Source organism: Zea mays, chromosome 4 (assembly GCF_902167145.1).
Source record: "Zea mays cultivar B73 chromosome 4, Zm-B73-REFERENCE-NAM-5.0, whole genome shotgun sequence".
Taxonomy (NCBI): Eukaryota; Viridiplantae; Streptophyta; class Magnoliopsida; order Poales; family Poaceae; genus Zea; species Zea mays.
Window position 1 is genome coordinate 220,380,016 of NC_050099.1, and position 22,512 is coordinate 220,402,527.

At 43.8% G+C, this 22,512-nt stretch overlaps 1 long non-coding RNA gene across 1 annotated transcript; it reads right to left on the reverse strand.

The window, feature by feature from the left end:
• Positions 1-10,312: 10,312 nt before the first annotated feature.
• On the reverse strand, positions 10,313-19,919 carry LOC118477023 (uncharacterized). The gene is made up of 3 exons (XR_004857961.1): positions 19,567-19,919; positions 18,577-18,648; positions 10,313-10,659 (listed from the first exon to the last, which is right to left on the reverse strand). It is a non-coding gene; the product is annotated as an uncharacterized lncRNA (long non-coding RNA).
• Between the last annotated feature and the right edge of the window lie 2,593 nt (positions 19,920-22,512).

Genomic DNA, 22,512 nt, shown 5'->3' on the forward strand with positions numbered 1-22,512 from the left:
GCCTTGAGTCGGAAGTTGCAATGCAACTATGTTGTGATGGATTCTCGTATTGACACCTTGTGTGATGAGTTGAGCAAGATGCAAATTGAAGTGATTCCTTCTGGTGCTTTGTCTCACCTTTCCGTTGAGCCAGCTTTGCAAGACCAGATCATCATGGCCTAGCTCAGTGACAAGGGAGTGCAAATTATTAAGGAGAATCTCCATCAGAAGACCGAGAAGTATAAATGTTTCCGCCAAGATGGAAAGGGTATATTGTGGTTTGAAAGCAGATTGGTGGTTCCTAAAAACAAGGATCTCAAGAAGAAAATCTTGGACGAGGCCCATCTCTCCAAATTCTCTATGCATCCAGGAAGCACCAAAATGTACCATGATCTGAAGCCCTTGTATTGGTGGACCAGAATGAAGAGGGAGATGGCCCAATATGTATCGGAATGTGACACCTGTCAGAGGATAAAGGCCAGCCACTTGAAATCAGCTGGAGCTTTGCAACCCATGTCTATACCTTCGTGGAAATGGGATGACATCAGCATGGATTTCGTCGTGGGTCTGCCCAACACCTCTCGTCATCATGATTCGATTTGGGTTATTGTGGACCGACTGACGAAAGTGGCACATTTTCTCCCTGTGCACACCACTGATAAGGCTCAAAAGTATGCAGAGTTGTACATTGACCGGATCGTGTGTTTGCACGGATTGCCTCGGACCATTGTTTCTGACCGAGGAGCCCAATTTGTTGCCAGATTTTGGGAACAACTGCAGGAGTCTTTGGGAACCAAGCTAATCAGAAGTTCACCTTACCACCCGCAGACTGATGGTCAGACTTAGAGGGTGAATCAAATTCTTGAAGATATGCTGAGAGCTTGTGCAATCAATTGTGGCAAGAACTGGGATAAGCACCTCTCCTTGGCAGAGTTTGCTTATAACAACAGTTATCAATCCAGCCTAAGGATGGCACCCTTTGAAGCTCTCTATGGAAGAAGGTGTAGAACACCACTCAATTGGTCTCAGCCTGGAGAAAGAGAAGTTTTCGGACCTGACTTAGTGACTGCAGCCGAAAGGAAGGTCAAACTAATCAGGAAGAATCTAGAAGCTGCTCAGGCCAGGCAGAAGATTTACCATGATAAGAGAAGGAAACCTCTCCAGTTCGAGGTGGGAGATTTCGTGTATTTGAAAGTATCACCCACCAAGGGAATGCAGGGGTTTGGAATCAAAGGCAAGTTAGCCCCTCGTTACATTGGACCTTATAAGATCATAGAAGCATGTGGACCTGTGGCATATAAATTGAAGTTACCTCCAAAAATGTCTGCCATCCACAATGTGTTCCATGTATCTCAGCTGAAGAAGTGTGTTCGATTGCCGACCGAGATCATAGCAGAACCAAAATTGGAGATAGAGCCAGATCTATCGTACCAAGAGTACCCTTCCAAGATTCTGGATTGCAAGGAAAGATCAACTCGGGCAAAATCGATCAAGATGTATAAGATCCAATGGAGTAATCACTCAGAGGAAGAGGCTACTTGGGAGACTGAGGAATTCTTGCGATCTAACTTCCCCGATTGCCTTCCTAAGGAAATTGGTATGTAATCATGCCCAACCCCTCCTCCTGCCCTTCGAATCTAAATTTCAGAAATATGATCTTAAATCAGAATGAAGTAATTATGAAACAAAATTTAAAAGGACTTCCTTATGAAGTTGCAAAGAGAATGACATTCGAAGAGCAGTTTGCCCTAATAATAGAGCACCCACTTCCTGTGAGTCTCACCCTTCGCTTCACCCCGGGAGGACTCTGACCTGAATCTCGGGGCGAGATTCCTTAAGGGGGGAAGGCTGTGACACCCCAGTGTCACCTAGGGTTTCTCTCAGTGCTAACCCAAGAATCAACATTTCATGTGAGCCAAATTGAGCATGAAGGATCAAATTAACTTAAGAATAAAAGATCTACTAAGTGTATATCTAACAAATCATGTTCCAAACAAATAAGATTTTCAAAAGGGGAAAATGTTAAAACCCTAACACCAACCCTAATCAAGCTATCTAAGTAGAGATAAAGAAAAGGGGTAAAAGACCATGAAAAATATAAAATCATGGTTTAGGCCAATTATAAACATTGAAATATACTAAATAAGCTACAATAAAGATTATGAAAGCTTGGCCAAAATAGTTTAATAAAAACTCCAAACAAGCTTTTTAAGTGGAGATTCAATAGGGATTTCTGAAATTCAGATTTCTGAATTTTAGCCCTTGAGCCAAAGACCGAGCGTGTTCACCTTGATCCCTAGCTCAAATCCTAATGACCCCATTGAAAAAATGTGCCTAACTAACCCCTCTACCTCATACCAGAAGATGGCATCGGGACGCGTGCTCTGAACACGTCAAACACGGGATCTTCTCTCTGCGCGCGGCAGTGAGACAAACCCGATTTCTTCCCTCTCTATCTCTTAATCCAGTCAGCAAAACCTGCAAGCCTCCACACACAAACGACAAAGGAATGTCAGGGGAAGAGATCTCCCAACGGGATCATGGCCATAATCTCAAAGATTTGGAGCCAATTCGTGCTTGAACTCGACCTCTCTGCGCTGCCTCGTGCTCGACGCTGTGCCAGGCGCCAGAGCGCACACTGGCGTTCGCCCGCGCACGCCCCGAGCACTTGTCAGAGCCTCACCCTCGGCCGTGCCCGCCCGCTCCTATAAAGCCTCCCCGGGCGCGCCTCACCTCACCCCGTGCTCACCTTCGCCGGCCAGACACCCCTCCTTAGCTCCGGCGAGCTCTCTTCCGCCCGCCATTGCCACCCGAGCCTCGGCCACCGTGGCCAGCCCACCCTGGTCACTTCCAAGCCCCGCCTGCCCCTCGGTTAGCTTCGCTGGTAGCTCGTGAAGCTTCCTAAGCTCTCGGACCCGGCAGAACTTCACCGGAGAACCAAGATCATCCTCGCCAGACTTCGGCCGCCCGCCTGCGCGCGTAGACCGAGCAATCCGGTGAATCGTTCTTCAATTCCTCACACACACACCTTCCTTGATCCTTGGTGAAGCTCTGTGACCCATTTGATTGATCAATTGTGCCTTGGTTAGGCCGGACTCCTCACCGCCGACGAGCTCCCCTGCCTGCGCACGTGGACCGGCCGACTCCGACCATCCCCGACGGCGACCCGCACATCGCCGTGACCCTCAGGACCTCCCCTACACCCTCGACCACCTCACCGGAGCAGTCTCGCCGCCGGTAAGCCCCTCCACCCTTTCCTCCGCCGCGAGAACTGTTTAATTCCGGGAAGGACCTCAGGTTAGGTTTAGTGGAACCCCAGGGGGTTTTCTGAACTGTCAGTGGCACATTTGAATAGTAACCTAAGGACTAGTCTGTAAGGGAAATTGAAAACACCTGCCAGGGACCCCGATGCAAAGACGTTTCCCATTTAATCATTTCTGTTTAATCTTTTTAATGAACAGAGAACTTAGGAAATTCATAACTTGAGAAATATTTAACCAAAAATTGTCAAACCAATTTTACTGGATTCTAAATATTATGGACTACCAATTAAATTTACTGAACCCCATGCTTTCTGTTTTAAATTTTAGAATTTGAAATTAATTACGGAAACTGACCAAACCTTATTAAATTAAAGAAAATTAGTTATGCTTCTGTGCTGAACCTAAGGAAATTTGTAGATGTTCAAACCCCATTTAAACACTGTTTAAAAATAGTGAGAACCCCCAGTATTGAAAATTTAAGAAGGGATATCTATTAAAAGCCATTTTTGCCTAAAACTTAGGAAAATCAGAAAGGCGTTAGAAAATAATGAACAATGAGTGCAAATATTTTTCCAAGCCTACTTAAGTAACAGAAAATCTATGAAAAATAAAGGGATCTCTAGTCCAGAACAGAATCAAAGTGAAATGTCTTATTAGGTATTAATCAAACCAAAAAAACAATTATTATAATTATAAAAACAATTTCAAAATTAATTATAAAAATCCAGTGGACTTGTAACCATTAGAACTCCACCACAAAAATGATAAACACCCCAGCCCATCATTTTAGGTAGGGTAAACAAAAAGAACTTGATAATGGGTCATATTTCAATTAAATCATGAGCAACCCAAAAATGGTGCAATAATGGGCAAATAAAATTTTTCTAGATCAATAATGAGATAGGCCACCAGAGAAAAATACAAAACCCAATTGGAAGCTGCAAAATAATACCCATTGCCATACTTCATGAAAAAGACCATTTAATCCAAATAATTCCTACCACCCTTCCCTTAAGCAAAAAGATGCCAAACTTCAGAATGATTGCTCTTGCACAAAGAAGAAGCTAGGAAAAATCAGAAATATGTTGTTTGATATTTTTCAAATATAGTGGTAGTAGAAAGCACCCCTTTGACTAGAAACTTTAGAAAATCATAGTAAAATGACTAAAGGATATTAGTGGCTAAAAGTTTGTACAAAGTCATGTCATAATATCTAAATGCCAGCAAAAATAAGTCTTAGAGAATAACCTACTGTTAAATGGTAGTTGTAGTTCAATACACCCCTTCTGCCCTAATGTTTGATAATTTTATCCAGAGAGAACTATTCACTCTTTAAGCCCCAAATTTTAGGACAGAGAATTATACACCAGTAAGAAGCCACTGTAATGTTTACAAATTTTTTGGAAATTTATTAAGACAACTTGTAGTTCAAACCCACTTTAAAAACATAAAAGAAATAAAGGGAAAGAAATGAAAGATAAACCTCGCCCCAATAAGTTCAACTAGAAATCTTGGCAAATTCTCACTAAGGCTTTAAAAAGAATTCAGTGGAACACCAAAATGGACTTACCACTTTGTTTAACTGAGTGTGATCTAAATTACTAAGTACACCACCAAAAATCTTTAGTAGCAAGATGAAACTCTATCTGATTTAAGTGGATCATTCACCATCAAAGTTTAATTGCTAAAGCACATATCATATCATGCATGTATCTTACTCATTGCATTCATTAGATTGTAATCTCGCTGACGGAGAGTACGTGCGCATCCCCGAGCAAGAAACTGTCCAAGAGGAAAACCAGGAGCAAGCTCCCGAGGCTGCCATCGAGGATCTCCCTGCAGCCCCAGCTATTGAAGGCAAGCCCCAGTTTTATGCATAACTGTATTTATATATGCTACTTTACTACACTTAATGCTTGTAGGATTGTATTGTGCACTTAAGTGTAGGAGTTGCTTGAAACCTCTAGTTGCATGAACTTAGGATTCCTTTTTGAGATGGATACTAGTATGCTAGGTCGAGTAGCTGCTTTGCTAATCAGGATCTCGGTAGAAGTCGAGTGATTTTTCTAGCACTCGCGCGAGGTCAGGAATTGATTGTATTCATCTTGATAACGAGATCTATGTTAGTTTATGGACTTGGATCTAGGGAGGATGCCTTGTCCATGAGACGGGAAAAAGGAATTAAGGATTAATGTGTGGATACCTGAGTCAAGTTTTTGAACGTACTAAACACATGTCGGGAAATATGGTAACCGATAAACCTAGTACCTGAGTGAAGCCGGGCGCGGACTTTATCCCTCACGCGACCTGAGACTGGGTCTCCCATGCTAGCTATGGTGGGTACAAGTGTGGTCACTGCACGACGACAGCCGGGGTCAGTGGAGCATTATATGCCAAGGCGGTGAGGCCTGGACGCGAACGGGGAATCGATAGGGACGATTGACATGTGTGGGGTCGGAGTACCCTGACATGTCGTGTGTTTAGGTTTACCTTGCAAGGATACAAACTCGATTCGAATCGTCAGCTTCTCGCAGCTAATGAGACTGCTTGACCCCTTGTACTACATTGAGTAAGAAGTGAAATGAGACATGAGATAACTTGTTGTGTGTACTAAAATGCTTGCTACGATGTATGCTTAGAAGGATCAAACTTAGTAAAGCTAATGATGCTAGAAATTGAAAGGCTAAAACTTGATTTTAGATACAGCTAGTGCTTTTGGCAAACCAAACCCCTCAGCCAAACAGCTGCATGGTCTAGAGGTAGAGGAGTAGTTTCCTCACACCGGGTAAGTCTAGCTGAGTATTAGTATACTTAGCCTTGCTTGTGGCATAATTTTTGCAGGTACGCTTCAGGATATGGTTGATGGTGTGACTTGGCCTACCACCCTGCCACTGGGTTGGACGGTCGAGTGGGATGCTACTCTGGCAGGAGAGGAGCACGAGTAGTGGGCTAGGCCTTGCCCATTTTCTCGCTATCGACGACATCGAATATCCACTGCATCTTATTTTATGAACTCTTACCAGCAACTTGAAAAACTCTGATTTGTGTAATAATTCAGTACTTAAATTTGAGGTTTCCTATTTTATTGTATTTCTTTTGTGACACGCCTTCGAGTGAGTATGTGGTATTTGATCCTGGTTAAGTGGCTTTATCAGACTAGATCTGAGGGACTGACGGGTTATTCCGATTTAAGTGTGTTGCCGCCCTTGAGGTGTGACTTAGGCACTTAAGCTAGAATAATTCGGGCGGTTCTGCCACAGAACAGTACCCCCGTACTGTACACGCTGACTTGTATTCATTTGTGTGTCACACTTGGACTTTTACCTTCTATCAATCCGAAGGTACAAATGTAATTCAATATTGTTTCTGTTTATCCATGTTAATAAGAAGAAGATATATTAATAATGTCATATGATTATTCATGTTGTCTCTTATATTTCATATGTTTCTTCTTTCATTAACATGTTCTGCGATGATGAAGGTATGTCCTTCATGACCTTCGTCTGAAAATCATTATATCCTAAGGGAAATAATGCTTCGAAGGACGAATGACTTTTAACCATTAACATTTGTGTTGCCTTGTTCTTAACTCATAGCATTTGAGAACAAGTCCCCAACACCCACATACCTCTATCCCTTGGTTAAGTACCCTATTCTAGGGTTTAGAAGCACTTCAAGTCATCACATCACAACTTGTTTTTGAAGTTTTAGCCTAGTGGATGCATTCTAGGTGTAACAAACATAATGACATGTAAATGCATATGATGTCATGTCCAAATTTTAGTTCTTGTAACACCAAGGGTGTTACATCCTTCCCCCCATAAAAGAATCTTGTCTCGAGATTTAAGGTCCTAGGGTAAGTAATGGAAAAGGAAACGTGTCACAACTTTATTTCCTTATTTATCTTACAGAGCAGGGGGTGGGGTGAGGTTTGTTCCATCTTTACAGTAAAGTACATAAATCTTACAGGTTACATGAAGCTAAAAACCTAGGAATTTTTTTTCTAAAAAGTCTTGAGTCTCCCAGGTAGCTTCTTCTTCAGTGTGTTGGTTCAGTTGTACCTTATAAAACTTTAGAGTCCTCTTTCGAGTGATTTTGTCCTTCTGATCCAGAACTCAAATGGGATGTTCTAAATAAGTCAAGTCTGGTTCCAAAGTAACATCCACCACATCTACAGTTCGATCAGGAATCCGAAGGCATTTCTTCAAATGAGATATATGTAACACATTATGCACCGCAGACAATGATTCTGGTAATTGAAGTCTTTACGCCATTTGTCCACATCGCTCAAGAATGAGGAATGGGCCAATATATCGGTGTGCCAATTTTCCTTTAACCCCAAACCGGCGAACACCCTTCATCGGTGATACTTTCAGGTATACATAATCGTCGGCTTGAAAAACCAAAGGTTGACATCGTTTATCCGCATAGTTTTTCTGTCGAGCTTAAGCTTCTTTCAGATTGTGCCTTATACGTTGGACTTTTTCTTCCGTTTCTTTAACCAAGTCAGGCCTGAAAAACCACTGTTCTCCGGGTTCTGACCAATTTAAGGATGTTCTACATCGTTGTCCGTACAGAGCTTCAAACGGTGCCATCTTAATACTTTCTTGATAACTATTATTATAGGAAAATTCTATCAATAGCAGACAATCATCCCATTTCTATGGAAATTCTAGGACACATGCTCGCAACATATCTTCAAGTATTTGATTCACCCTCTCAGTTTGTCCACTTGTCTGAGGATGATAGGCTAAACTGTGGAGTAATTTAGTACCCAAAGATTTGTGCAACTCCTCCCAAAACTTGGATACAAATTGCGGTCCCCGGTCCAACACTATCATCTTTGGAACTCCATGCAAACTGACAATACGAGCCACATATATCAGAGCATAGGTGATGACCAGGTATATATTTTGACTGGCAGGAAATGAGCTGTCTTTGTAAGCCGGTCGATCATGACCCAGATAGAATCAAATCCTTTAGCGGTCTTGGGAAATCCCACAATGAAACCCATACTGATATCTTCCTATTTTCAAGTTGGGATTGGCAAAGATTATAACGGTCTAGCGGCCTTTATATGTATCGCCTTGACACGTCTACAAGTGTCGCATTTTTCCACATAGCGTGTGATTTCAATTTTCATTCTTGTCCACCAATAATGTTGTTTCAAGTATTGATACATCTTAGTGCTTCCAGGATGAATGGAATACCGACTAAGATGAGCTTCGTCCAAGATTTGTTGATGGACTTCTGCATCCTTTGGCACCACTATGTGGTCTTTAAACCATATTAATCCTTGATCATCTTTCCTAAAACAATTAGCCTTGCCGACCTCCATTTTCTCATGAATATATTTCATACCCTTGTATGTGCTTTGAGCATCAATAATCCTTTGTAGAAGAACTGACTCAAGCTTCAAATGTGTCAAAGTTCCTTGTTGTACAATCGCTAGATTCAACTTTTCTATTTCTTGACATAAAGTGGTGTCAGGTGTCCTTACTGTGAAACAATGACAAGAAGCCTTGCGACTTAAAGCATCTGTCACCACATTAGCTTTTCATGGGTGATAATTTCTCCGAGTCATAATCTTTGATTACCTCGAGCCACCTTCTTTGCCTCATATTTAGCTCTAACTGGGTGAAGATATACTTCAAACTCTTATGATCCGTATATAAGTGACATATATTCCCAGTAGATAATGATGCCAAATCTTAAGGGCATGAACTACTGCAGCCAATTCGAGATCATGGGTTGGATAATGTTCCTCATGCCGACACAACTGTCTTGAAGCATAAGCTATTACTCGTCCTTCTTGCATCAGGACACATCCAAGTCCACTGTCTGACGTGTCACAATACACATCAAATGACTTTTCAATATCCTGTTGGGCCAAAACCGGTGCAGTGGTCAACAATACTTTCAGTTGTTCAAAGGCCTCGTTGCACTTAGAGGACCAGTCAAACTTAGTATCATTCATCAATAACCCAGTAATGGGTTTAACAATCTTGGAGAAATCCGGAATAAATCTGCGGTTATAACCAGCCAATTCAAGGAAACTTCGAACTTGATGCACTGTAGTGGGTGATTTCCATTCTAGAATATCCTTGACCTTGCTGGGATCGACCACAATTCCTTTAGCAGACAAAACATGTCCAAGAAATTGGATTTCTTCCAACCAGAACACGCATTTACTGAATTTGGCATAAAGTTGATGTTCTCTTAGATGGTTAACACAATCCGCAAGTGTCTTGCATGCTCCTCCTCATTCTTGGAATATATTAAAATATCATCAATTAAGACCACCACAAACTTGTCTAACTCGGGCATGAATACCGAATTCATCAAGTATGTGAAGTGGGCTGGAGCATTTGTTAATCCGAAAGACATAACCAAATATTCAAATAACCCATACCGAGTGGTGAATGCGGTCTTGAGTATATCCTCGGGTCGAATTCGGATCTGATGAAAGCCCGATCTAAGATCAATTTTAGAAAACACTCGGGCTCCAGTGAGTTGATCGAATAGAATATCGATCCGAGGGAGAGGATACTTGTTCTTAACTACTACTTCCTTCGTGCCTGGAAGCTAGCTGATGTTGTGGCACGCCAAAAGGTCTAGTAGATTTGCGCGCTGTTTTCCTAGTATGCGCCATATCTCCATAAGATTTATTAGTATATTCTTAGACATGATGCATGCATAACCTGATAATTATGGAATCGACCTTCGTTGATCCCCAACTTCTTATATATTGCACTCTGTTACCCAACTATACAAGATAAGGGACTACCAGAAAGTGGTAAGGTAAGAATGAAAGAATATTTCTAGGTAAGTGTTTAAAAATTCTTTTGAAGTATTACGTAATATCTGAGAAGATGGGTTTCGCTCCGATACCAGCTGTTACGGAACCTCCCAACGAATTAGGCCTACCTACAGTTGTCCTTGTCCTAAGGACCTTGGACAACCCTATAGATGCACATAATCACTCGACAAGTTCGGTAACTGTATCCTCAACATTTTGCCCAAGAGCGCTTCACCTGTCACGTAGATATTACATCACATCGGAGGAAAGAATAAGAGGAAGCAAATTACAATAACTTAATTTACATTCATCAATATAGAGAGGGTGTATTATTATTACAAAACCAGGATATTACAGTGCATAGAATATTATTACAGACCAGGGAGGCAAAACACCCTCCCACACACAAGTTTATTGTTTTCAAAGTGGGAGGCCAACATCCTCCCGCGACCAACTTCACTGCTGGGGCTCTTCCTTGGGTACCGCCTTTGAACAGAAACAACAAAACTCTGTTGTTTCCTCAACTACAACAACATGGGTTCGAAAACCCTAAGTACGGAGTGTACTTTCACAACTCTTACCCGACAAAAGAAAAAAAGACTCTCAAGGATATGCTAGCTTGAGGGAGTCAAGGAAAGGCTATTCAAGAATCAAAGACTCTGTTTGCAGAAATGCTTACTAATAGTGGATCTTTAAAAATCCAGTTTTATTGCCAGGTTAAGTCATTACCTGTATCTAGAGTTATTTCTACGCTAGTTCAAGCACTTGGCCTATACTAGCCGTCTTTTATCAACCCTTCATTTCACTGGATTGCTACGTGTAGGGCAGTGACCAAGTCTTCGTATCTGAGAAGTAACGGCGATCCGAATCGATTAATACCTAGCTGGGGATCTCCAACCACACGACATATGTAGCACTTAACCCTTGCATATGTCAACTTGCCACAGGGTTTCTCAAGACCAGACCGGGTTCACGCCAACCGAGAGCACATATACACCACCGTCCAGCCTCTTGCCATGGAGGGTACACGCTACTCTCGCCATCTCTCCACTCCCATTGTGTGTTGGCCTTTCCGGTATTGGTCTCCCCGAGGCAAAGCTTACCCATGACAAGGCATGTGGCCAGCTAAAAGGTCCTCAATCAGCAAGCCTACATCGACACGGTCCTTAATCGACTCAGATGGAGACACTACACCGAGACTTCCTTCTCATGCAAGTCACCCGCTCGGTCTCGTCTTTATCATTTTCAGTCCCAAAACTTGGTACCTGACAGAGGTACATCTTGTCCGATGTTGAACCCATCACGGCCATGATGGATCCACCATCAAGTTTTATTTTTGAAAACCTCCCATTCCATCTAAAGCATCATCTTTTGTTAAAACCAAAACATTTTTGTTTTCTAAAGAAAGACTAAGCATCAGAAAACTTTTTAACAAAACAGGTAATCAAGGAAGGGTAAACAGCTCCAAGGAAGGATATGCAGCAATTGGTTTAGCACTCAACTCCTATCACCTAATGCATCATTCAAGTGATAAAGAGTTTAAAATCATAAGGAAAAGGTAAATGCATCGGGGCTTGCCTTGTGTTGTAGGGGATTCGGGATCTGTTCCACAAATATCGAAATAAAAACTACTCCCGGTAGGTAGAGTCTCAGTTGGTGGTGCAGTCTCTTCTTCTTCGACACTCACTTCTTCTTTGTTTTCTATACACAACCATATATATACATGAATGCTCATGTGATGCTATGAATATGCAGTTACGATAAAACATGGTAAGTTATATCTTGAATATAACTTTCCTTCATGGTACTCCTGGGTAACTAGGGTTTTCTGAGTTAGTGCTTTATTGGGATACGTCAATTATTACCTAAGAAAGCTAGGGTTTTGGGTTTGGGAATCAAACAATGTCCAAAACATACCAAATTTTACCCAATGGCTCTAATTATCAAATCAAGTTTATACAAAAAGTTTTATGATTATTGGAACTACCAATTGAATTCTAAAATTCTAAAGGACAAGCTTTAGGCATTATTAATTGTTAAATAATTCCTAGTTGGGACTAAAAATCTTGGAACTATTTTTATTAAATACTAGGGGAATTTAGGAGTCTAGTAAAATTGGTCCCATGATTTTATCCTTTTTTTCTAGAATTTCCTATAAATTCCCTAAGTCTGGCATAAAATAAAAGGGAAATGATGAACAGTGATGGGCTGAAACCAGCCCGAGTCGGCCCACGTCCAGGCGAAACTTGCCCGTGCGCGCTGGCTATTTTGCACTGAGGACCCTGACTGTTCGAATATCTGATGAAGAGTCCCTAGTTACTATTCACTGTCTCACTACCAAGTGCACCGAGCCCCTTCTTCTTTCTTATCTTCGCAAACTCGGGTCCCCGACGATGGACGACGGCGTGCGTAGTCCGGAGAACTCACACCGGCCGTGATACGCAATAATCAGCGCCCTAATATGGTCTACGCCTAATTCAGACCTTGGCAACTAACTGGGAACCACTAATTTAAACCGAATGATGCCCTAAAGCTTGTTCTACATACACCCCGCAGAGATGGAGTCTTTCCCGTTGTGTTCATGACGATATAGTACATCAACATCCAAATTAAGGGCACGGTAAGCTTTAGTGACATACTAGAGCTCAAGAACGGTAGCTAGGAAGGCGGGTGAAGGGACAGGACAGTGGGTCGACGGAGGGGTGCCCACGGCAGTGCGGAAAACGGAATTACTCGGGCTATGGTGGATGACTGGCCGAGGTTAGAGTTGCACTAGGCTCGTGATGAGGAGACGAAGCAAGGGAGGTACTAAATTTATAGAGGTTGACCACGGTTATTCCGAATTTGGGAAGAGAGCGAAGCACGGCTGCGACAAGACATTGTACTGGCGGGTCCGTCGTGGCGCCAGCAGGTGCAATGGCTCCGAAATGGCAAGTCCGGGCGTGCCACGGTTACTACTACGTGGTAAAGGGCTACGGCGTGGCGTAATTGAGGTCGTCGGCGTACCACGACGACACCAGCGGCTCGGCCACGTCGCACGTCTACAGGCGCAATCGATAAGTTTCACCCCGCGACCAAATCCACCCCCCCGAGATCTTTTACTCCCCCACCGTTATCCACTGCGTGGCAAGCACGAATCTCCCCCAGCGAACTCGGATCTTGGCACGAGCTCACCGGCGACGATACACTGAACCTGGCATTCGGGTTTAGGCTACTGTATCATGGCCTTCTTCATCAGAAGTTCTGATAGAGCAAATCAAGGCGCTTGGTTCTCCAATTTTTGTGTGGCGACTTGTTAATCTATCCATAACAAAGTTGTTGTCCTATAATCCCACTTTAATTTTGTTATAGTAACCATACCCAATCAATCACTGGATCCTACTCGAATTCAATGTCAAAGTTCCTCTAGCTTCACTGGTGATCATAATTTAGTCCAAGGGCTGACTGACAGCCCAACTTCAAGCCCAATTATCTCCTATTTTTGTACAGCACCAATGTCTAATCACTTAATCAAAGTTGTACTCCTAACATAGCTCTATAAGTTTGATGCAATGACCTAGGGCAAATTCCTTATGAATTTAGAGATATAAAGCTCCAAAGTTGGCTTCAATACACTAAATTTCAGACTTAGTCACATAGTGCCCATGTGACCCTTTTGCAAATAAGTCCAAATTTCATCATTCAACTTGAAAATTCTCCAATGTGAAAGTTACTTGGTTTGTGGTGTTCTATCACTTTGATATTTTCACTTTGGTCCAAAAGTGCATAAAATTTACATTTACCCCCCTAGGGTTCCAATTAGGGTTTTCTAGGGTTTCTTTTACGGTTTTGGGCACACTAGGGTCTTTGTGCCATTCAAATCCATCACTCTTAATCTCTTTTGGGTATTTCCAAAGACTTTTGAGATTTTAATCACCTTGGCTTCATTTCCATCCATAGGTCCTAATTCCAGGGTTAAGTACCCTACCCTAAGGTTAAGCACTCTTCAAGTCACATCATCACAACCTGTTTGAAAATTTTACCTAGTGAATGCATTCTAGGTGTAACAAACAATCATGAAATGTTAATGCACATGACGTTATGCTCATGTTTTAGTGCCAGTAACACCAGGGGTGTTACAGGTGATGCGGAGGCGGTGGTGGTAGAACCTGCACCCTTTGATGGTGCTGGTAAACATGGTTGGGTGGATGCTGGATTTGCTCGTTGTGGTAGAGTTGTTGGTGATGGTAAGTGTGTGCAACGACCCGCTGGTTCTCGGCTGGTTGAGCTCTAGACATTCCGTCCCTGGTGGCCTTGGTCTACGGATAGTCCCTTGTTTGGTGTGCGCAGTCTTCGTCGTGAAACAAGCAATAGAATCTTCGTGGTTGTTGTGTCCGTCCACGACCTCTTCCTCTTGCGCCGTTGCCGCGGCCTTGGGGGGTATTACTGACGACGAGTGGGCTCTCCAGCTAGGTGTTGATTGGCTATGGTGTGCACCTGCTGATGATTGCGATTGTCCCGGTCGGAGTCTGGCTGCGCCGGTCTGGTCCAGGTTCTACTGGACTGCGGAGGGTCCTTGGGCTTCCTCGAAGATTCAACCTTGCGTTAATGAAGCTCCTTAGACCTGGCATACTTCTCAAATAGTTGGTATAGCTCCTATAGGTTCTTGGGTGGGTCCCTGATGCAATGACTGTACAGGATGTCTGCCCAAAGACCACTGATGGCGTAGTGGATCGCTAGGTGGTCGTCAACTTATGGCAGTTGCGATTTGAGCATCAGGAATTTCCTGTAGTATTCATGAAGGGTTTCCTTTTCTTGCTGCTTGCAGAGAGATAGCTCGGCCAAGGCATTTGTGTCGTGTCGGTACCGTTTGAAGTTGAGTAGGAATTTGTCGCGAAGGCCTTTCCAGGACTCGATGGACAGTGGCGGTAGCCTGGTTTACCAAGTCAAGGCAGGGCCTTCGAGGGTGATAATGAAGGACTTGGCCATGGTGGTGTCGTCCCCTCCGGATGATGTGACTGTGACCTCGTAGCTCATGATGTACTAAGCCAGGTCGGTGCTACCGTTGCATTTGGGGTAGGTGCCTGCACTGAAGTTGGCGGGCCAGGGTGATGCCTGGAGTTGCGGAGCCAGAGGACTTCGCTCGTCGAGATAGTTGATCTCCTGGAAAGCGGCAGCTGGTGGAATGAAGGGGCCACGCTGTGGTTTGAATGGGTCTTCGACTTGAATGTACTGCTGGAGAGGCGCTGACGGTGCAAGGGGTCCGCGCTGCAGGTTGTATTGGCCTTCGCCTTGTATGAGCGTGATCTCTTGCTCTAGCTCCCGAGCTCTCTGCCCTTCATCTTGTATCATCTGGCGCACCTTGGCTTGCATGGTGACTCGTTGACCCTTGGCTTCAAGGATTTCTTTATGCTTCTGCGGGTGGTTGTTTTTTATGCGTAGAGCTCGCATCTTTAGCTGGTCTTCGGCTGAGATGCCGATGACTTCTCTGTCCACTATGGTGTCTTTGCCCTGTAGCGGAGCGAAGCCTGATGTGGTGCTTGTGGTGCGCCCTCGGAACTGCAGGTGCGTACAGTGCCGTCGAGGGTGGGGTGATCCTGGCTCTGTCTGTTGCTGTTGACAGTGTCGTCTTCGAAGGCCTCTTAGGGGTGGTGTCCGCGAGGGCCTTGCCTTTCTTCTCCGCTAGTAGTGCTGCCTTCACCTCGTCGTCGATGGATGCGGCGGCCTTGGACGTTGCTCTCTTAGGGGCCATCGCGGGTTGTTCTTCGTCGCACGAACAGTGGGCGCCAAATGTTGTAACCTGCCTTTCAAGACAGGTTGATCCAACGAGAAATTAGGGAGAGAGTTTGCAAAGCTTAACACACGATGTCAAAAGCCTCGTTAGCCCCTTTTGCCTAGGCAAAGTACGGGGGTATTTATAGGTACTCGAGGGGCCGTTTGTCCCTATCAAAGACATTTAGACCCGCGAGTACCTGGTTTATACCCAGAATATTCCCACGAGGGGAGGTTATAGACAGTCATTACGGTAAACTTTATTACAGACACGGCCCTAATCACACATGCTCACGCGGGGCCCAACTCTATGGGCCGAACCGCACATGGGCCTCTCTTGGTGGTGAGGGAGTGGGAGATTACAGACTTCGCGGGGCCTTCATCTTGTCTTGTGTGAGCGAAGGGGGTCGAACAGGCCTCCATCCGGTTAGCGCCCTTGGCCTATCCTGGCGGGTTCTATGGATCCAGCCTTCGCCAGCGTAAGGCGAGGACGAAGTTGACGAGCGAAGGGTGGCGTGTTCGCTTTCGTCCCAACATACACACACTAGTTTGGTCCGAGCGGGGGTGGAGGAGTGGGTCGACGTGAGCGTGCTCTCGGAGGTGTTCCGCGGCAACGAGATGATGTTCTCGATACCAGAACACGGTAGCGCTCAATCGGTTGGGCCTATGAGCAACACTAACATTCAAGGATGCTAAAACATGGCACAGAAGGGGATGAACGGACCTGAGATCGGCTGGCCACGGCGAGATACCTCACGACGGCGATTTTGGCCGATTTGGGGGAAAAACCAAATTCGCGGTCTACGGTGGCTAATCGGGGGCGAGAGTTGGTGTTCTGGCTTCGTAATAGGCTAACGGAGTAGGCCACACACTCAATTTGTAGCGTCTGCAAGCGGTGGCTCCGAATTTGGGAAAGGCAAGCTAGCGGCCGGAGCAAAGTTAAGTCACTGGAGTCGCTTATCGTGGCATTTACTGGGCAAAGGTTTACGACGGTCACTGCTTAGTCTTCACGGCACACGACGACGTGGTGAAACAGCTTAAGGCGTGTCGTGACCGAGGGAAACAGCGACACGATGGCGGTGGTCGCGCGGCCATGTCACCGGTGCAAGCGGGTACGACGATTGAGCAGTAACAGTGCCCCAAGTTCATTCTCCGCGCGAGATCTTTCACCTCACATAGATATCCGCGCACCACTAGGCATGAATCATAGCGACTGCATGGATCACGGCGCGGAGATCACCGGCAGCGAGATGCCTTGAACCTGGATTCTTGTTCAGTCCACTGTACCATCGCGATCCCATTCAGTTGTTCTGACAGAGCAAGTTCAGGAGCTCTTTTCTCAAATTTTTATGTAACAACCCACTAATCCATCTGTAGCAAAGTTGTTCTTCTACAAACCAGCTTTGATTTTGTTATAGCAACCTCGATAAAACAGCCACTGGATCCTATGCAAAATCGATCTCAAAGTTCATCCTAGTTTAGTGACAGTCGAATTTCAGTTTCAGTGGTGACTGACATCCTAACTTGAGGTCCATTTTTCTCCAATTTCCATACAGTTCCAAAGCTTAGTCACTTAATCAAACTTGAACTACTAACATAGCTCTACCATTTTGTTGTAATGACTTAGGGCAAAACCTTCATGGATTAAGAGATACAAGGGCATAAACCTGACCTAATGTCACTCATTTTCAGAGTTTATACCACATGGTGCCATTGGGGCTTTTGCAAATTACTCCATTTTGCTCCACATCACTTGAAAATCTTCCAATGTAAATGTTGTTTAGTTTTTGATACTCTACCACTTTGATATATGCACGTTGGTCCAAAAGTGTATAGAAATTGAAATCGCCTTATAGGGCACAAATTAGGGTTTCTAGGGCTCTTATTAGGGTTTTGAGTGTTCTAGGGTTTGTGTGCCACTCAAATCCATCAAGTTTAGTCTCTTATGAACATTTCCACTAACGTTTGATATAATACTCAATTTGGTATCACACATACCCACATATTTCTATACCTTGGTTAAGTACCATATTCTAAGGTTTAGAAGCACTTCAAGTCATCACATCACAACTTGTTTTGAAGTTTTAGCCTAGTGGATGCATCCTAGGTGTAACAAACATAATGACATGTCAATGCATATGATGCCATGCCCAAATTTTAGTTCTTGTAACACCAGGGGTGTTACACGCATTTTTACCCGCAAGTCGTGTTACCCATTTGCCACGGGGTTGTTCGGACTCCATACACTTCTATCGAGGAGGCGAGGCAGGGTAGCACTACGAGGCCTTTATAAAGTTCCACTAGCTTTAGAAAAGCCAGTACGATTTCTAAGGTGAGCGATATAGGAATCCCCCGTCTGAAAAGCCATCGCAGCACAATCAACCCGAGAACCTCCCTATACCGACAACTCCCCTACTGCCCTTGCCCCTTTTGTGTAAGATAGTCCTCCACTAGCTTTCCTAATTAGTCAGCAAAGGACGTCCCATATCACCCTTGTGGCATCACTGTTTTCCCGCGTGGTTCTCCATGTTCCCATTAACATAATGATCTTATCATGAACAGTAAATAACTCATTGACAATAAATTGCATGATCATGAATAATGTGTATCTTAACACCCAAAACCACATAAAGCAATAGCATATAATACCCAAAAGTTCAGTGGTAAATAAGGTATTAAGATGACCAAACTTGGGTGACCTATTGGGTCCCATCAAAATTAACCTATGCAGATCATAATGATTAACAAGAACATTATTGGGTAAAGAAAAGTGATCAAGGATACAACTTTCCTTCAATTACTCCTGCTAAGAGTTTTCCACCTGCTGAGTACCGGGGTCCTTGATCACTTGCTCGTCTACTCGCAACAATACAAACAAACATGGTATAGGAGAAATTAACATCACACCAAACATAAGAACATACCGCATAATAATGTTCTACGCGTTGCTACAAGATTGTAGGTTCGATAACCACTAAAATCGGAGTTACGGTAAAGGAGTTATGATTTTCTGAAGATTTAGGAGTTAGACATAAAACAAATTAAGTGCATGCTTTTGACCATATGTTTTACCCTGAAATTAGCCTACTAGATGATAAACAATATTAATGCAAAATTAATGCAACTAGAACGGATCAAAAAGAGTTAGAATAAATAAGTTATGATTTTATTAAATTTCGGGATTTATTTTCTATATCAATAACCTTTTTCTGATTTATTTTACTAATTCTGGTGTCTTAATGGAGTGGACACAAATACCAAAGAGTATAAGGGTGAAACTGCAAATTCTAGGGCTCGGGTGTAATTTATTTCCAACTACGATTGGATGGCGGGTTTATTCTAACAAAGAACAATGGCCCTTACGCAAAATGGCACGACCGAAAGAGTACGGGCAGATTCTGGCCGCATGATTAGAATTCCGCGATCCAGATTAGATCTGAACTGTATCGAAGTGGTACGCGACGGTAGCCAATGGATCCAATACCGACGGCGGGGATTTTAAACGGGCACGATCGGTTGGATCCGTCCGATCGCATCTGATGGCCTAGATTCGAAGCGCGAAGGGAAAACCTTGGCTTTTAATCTCAACCGCCACTCCCTAAATCGACGTCCACCACGCATCCTTCTCCTATGCCGTGATAGGGCGGTGGTGCACATAATGCCGCGGCGAAGCTCCCGCCGGTGACACCCGTCCCGGCCAGCCGACGACTGATTCCCCAAACCTGCTAGGATTATGTGCAAAAGGGAACACGACATATGAGATGGGACACTTACTGGAGACAGGAATGACGCCCGAAGAGCCACCCACGGCACGCAGCGGCCCACGATGGCATTGTGCGGTCTGGCGAGAAATTGCCGGTGACTGCCGGTTCCCGCACCCAATAGAACACTCGAGCACCTTCCTTGGTCCCTGGCGACTCCTCCCACCCTCTTGCGGAGCCCAAAGCAAGCCCGTGGCATGAGGTCGAGATCGGCGACCAAATCTCCCACTCACCCACGCCCTTCTCTCATTTCCTTCTCTCTGGTGAACTCGTGGGCTCTCTTCTCAACGACGGTCATAGATGGGGTGAGCACGACCTAGAATTTATAGCCCTAGCCATGCGGACTGTGGTTACATTGGGGAGGGGGGTTGTGTCAGCTGGGGTTAGGTCGCCAGCGCGCCGCGCACTATTTTTGTTTACGCGGGGTAGCATTGTGTGGGAATGGCACGCGGGGCCCGCAGCGCAGTGACCCGGTGTGCGACCGCGACTGGCGCCTGAGGCCCACCGGTCGGTGTGGGATCAGAGGCGCGGATGCGAGTTAATGCGGACTGTGGTTACCTGGTGTGCCGACGCGAGGACCTAGTCTGTCGGTGCCCAGGTGAGTGCTGGATGCGAGTTGATGGGCCGAGGCCGGCAATTTCGGTCCAAGTATAGTGTTACTCCTTTTCTCTTTTTTTTCTTTCCCATTTTTTCTTTTCTATTTCCAAATTCAAACTAAATTTTAAACTACTGTTTTGAACTTCAAACTTCCAAATATCAAACAAAATCCTAATATGAATATAACTCCCATTGTTTGCATTAATATTATTTATTTTTCTCCCTATTATCTAATTAAGGAAAAAATATTTAACTTCATTAGAATTTTCTTTCTAGATTTTAGTTTTTTCAATTTCTTCCATTTGAATTTTGAATCCAATGAGAGTTTGATTATTCAGGTTTCTATTAAGATGCATCTCAACAAAAATACCAGCATGATATGAATAGATTATTTATTTCTATTTACTATTCATATGATCATAAAGGAAGAGCACATCTATATAAAAAATATCTACTCCACTTCTCTATTGTTTAAAAGTTGGGTATTACACAGCTTCAGCATCAACAGTCTTAGCTTCGGCATCAATGGTATCTTTTTCTGGCACATATCCCTCTCCCTCCTGAATAACCATTCCAAAATCCCTCATAATCTCCAAGATTGGAGCTGTCTCAGTTGCTTCGGTTTCTGCGCCCTCACCCATCAGCCTAGCAGTAGACCTAATCCTAACCATTTGAGTTCCTAAGACGAAGCTAGATCACAGTTGTATCAACACTTGGGCCGAAGAATAGTTAACAGGCGAACAGAGCACAGACACCTTCGGTTGTAGAAAAAATCTTTAGCAGCACAATGGTGCAGTTGTAATGAATGCTGTAATAACTTGTTACCAGCCAATCTGTTTATATAGTCCTGCAGGTGAAGAAGGTGAACCACCACACCAGTTACATTGACTGATCGCTGGACCGATACAGGCCGTAACTATTTTATTCGTTTTTTAATAACAAGATCATAGAAGGTGTTTTTTGGACCTTCGACATTCAGAAGCCTTCGTGTGTTTCACGGATCGAGCTCGTTATGAAAACCGATCTAGCACCTTAAAGGGGCTACTGTTGGGGGTCTTCTCTGCTAAAGGTCCTCAGAATGAAGGAAACCATTTTTGATGGATACGTCAAAGGGCTAAATGCCGAAGCTATGGCAGATACACAAGGGGTACAACAGAGCTTCGACAAGAATCAGAGCTTCGGCTTAAGGTGATCCCAAAGGTCATACAAGAAACCAAATCAACAGTGGAAAGACCCATTTATCCTTAGTATATGTATTATAATAATGTATATGCATTAGGGTCATAATTGTACTTTTACTTGGGCTGCGTCCCATGCCTATAAATAGAAGAACAGTACCACCGTACTATTCACGATTTCATTGAAAGCCATTCTCTCATTCTCTCCTTCGAGCAAGCCGAAGGTACTAATGTAATACAATTCTTGTAGAGCTTCTTTAGCATGTAATCTAAATTATGACATTATTTTAACATACAAAATAGCGTGAATACTAAATGTAATATTATATTTTACTATTATTTTTGTGAAAGATGAAGACCCGTTCTTCACCACCTTCGTCCAAGAACCATTATCTCAGAAAGAAGATAATGCTTCGAAGGACGAAGGTCCTTGATATTTAATATTTGTGTTGTCTTGTTTTTGATCCACAACAATCAATAATAAGTAACTAACATCACTCAATTAACTTTCCTAATGGGATGTCCTAGATGATGCATAGGATTCAAAGTAGTAGATCTGAGAAGGGCACTCCTCAAAATCCACACACCAAAAAGATATAAATAATTCTTCCACAGAATAGTGAGAAAACGAAGAACACAAATAGACACAATGAGCAAAAACACAAGATTCATCTTGAGATTCGGTCACACCACCAAGGTGCCCTACTTCCTCGTTGAGGCACCCACAGAGAGCGGAGTCTCTTCCAATCCTAATCCTACATTTGTCGACCACAAAGGTCAAGCCCACACACTAATATTTTCTCACACGAGCGGGTAATACAAACTTTCTTGTTGTCTTCCACAAGACTTGGAGACTCACAAGCGACACCTAGTTGTCTAGGAGCTAGAAGCTCCAAGAGTAACAAATCACAAAGAACTCGATGTAGTACCAAAGCTCGAATCAAGAAGAGCAAGAAGGATTTGGAGATGAAGCACAAAAACCGCAGCTCTCAATCTCACTCAAAGATTTCTCTCCAAAGATTTGAAATGGGAGAGGCAAGAGGTGTGTGAGAGAGAGTGGGGAGTGTTTCTCAAGTTAGAAATGGCGTTTGGTGTGTGCTCTTGTGTGGGGAGAGAGGTAGGAGTGAGTATATATAGGTGGGGCTTCAATACTAGCCACTAGGCTGAACTTTTCTGTGCAGGGT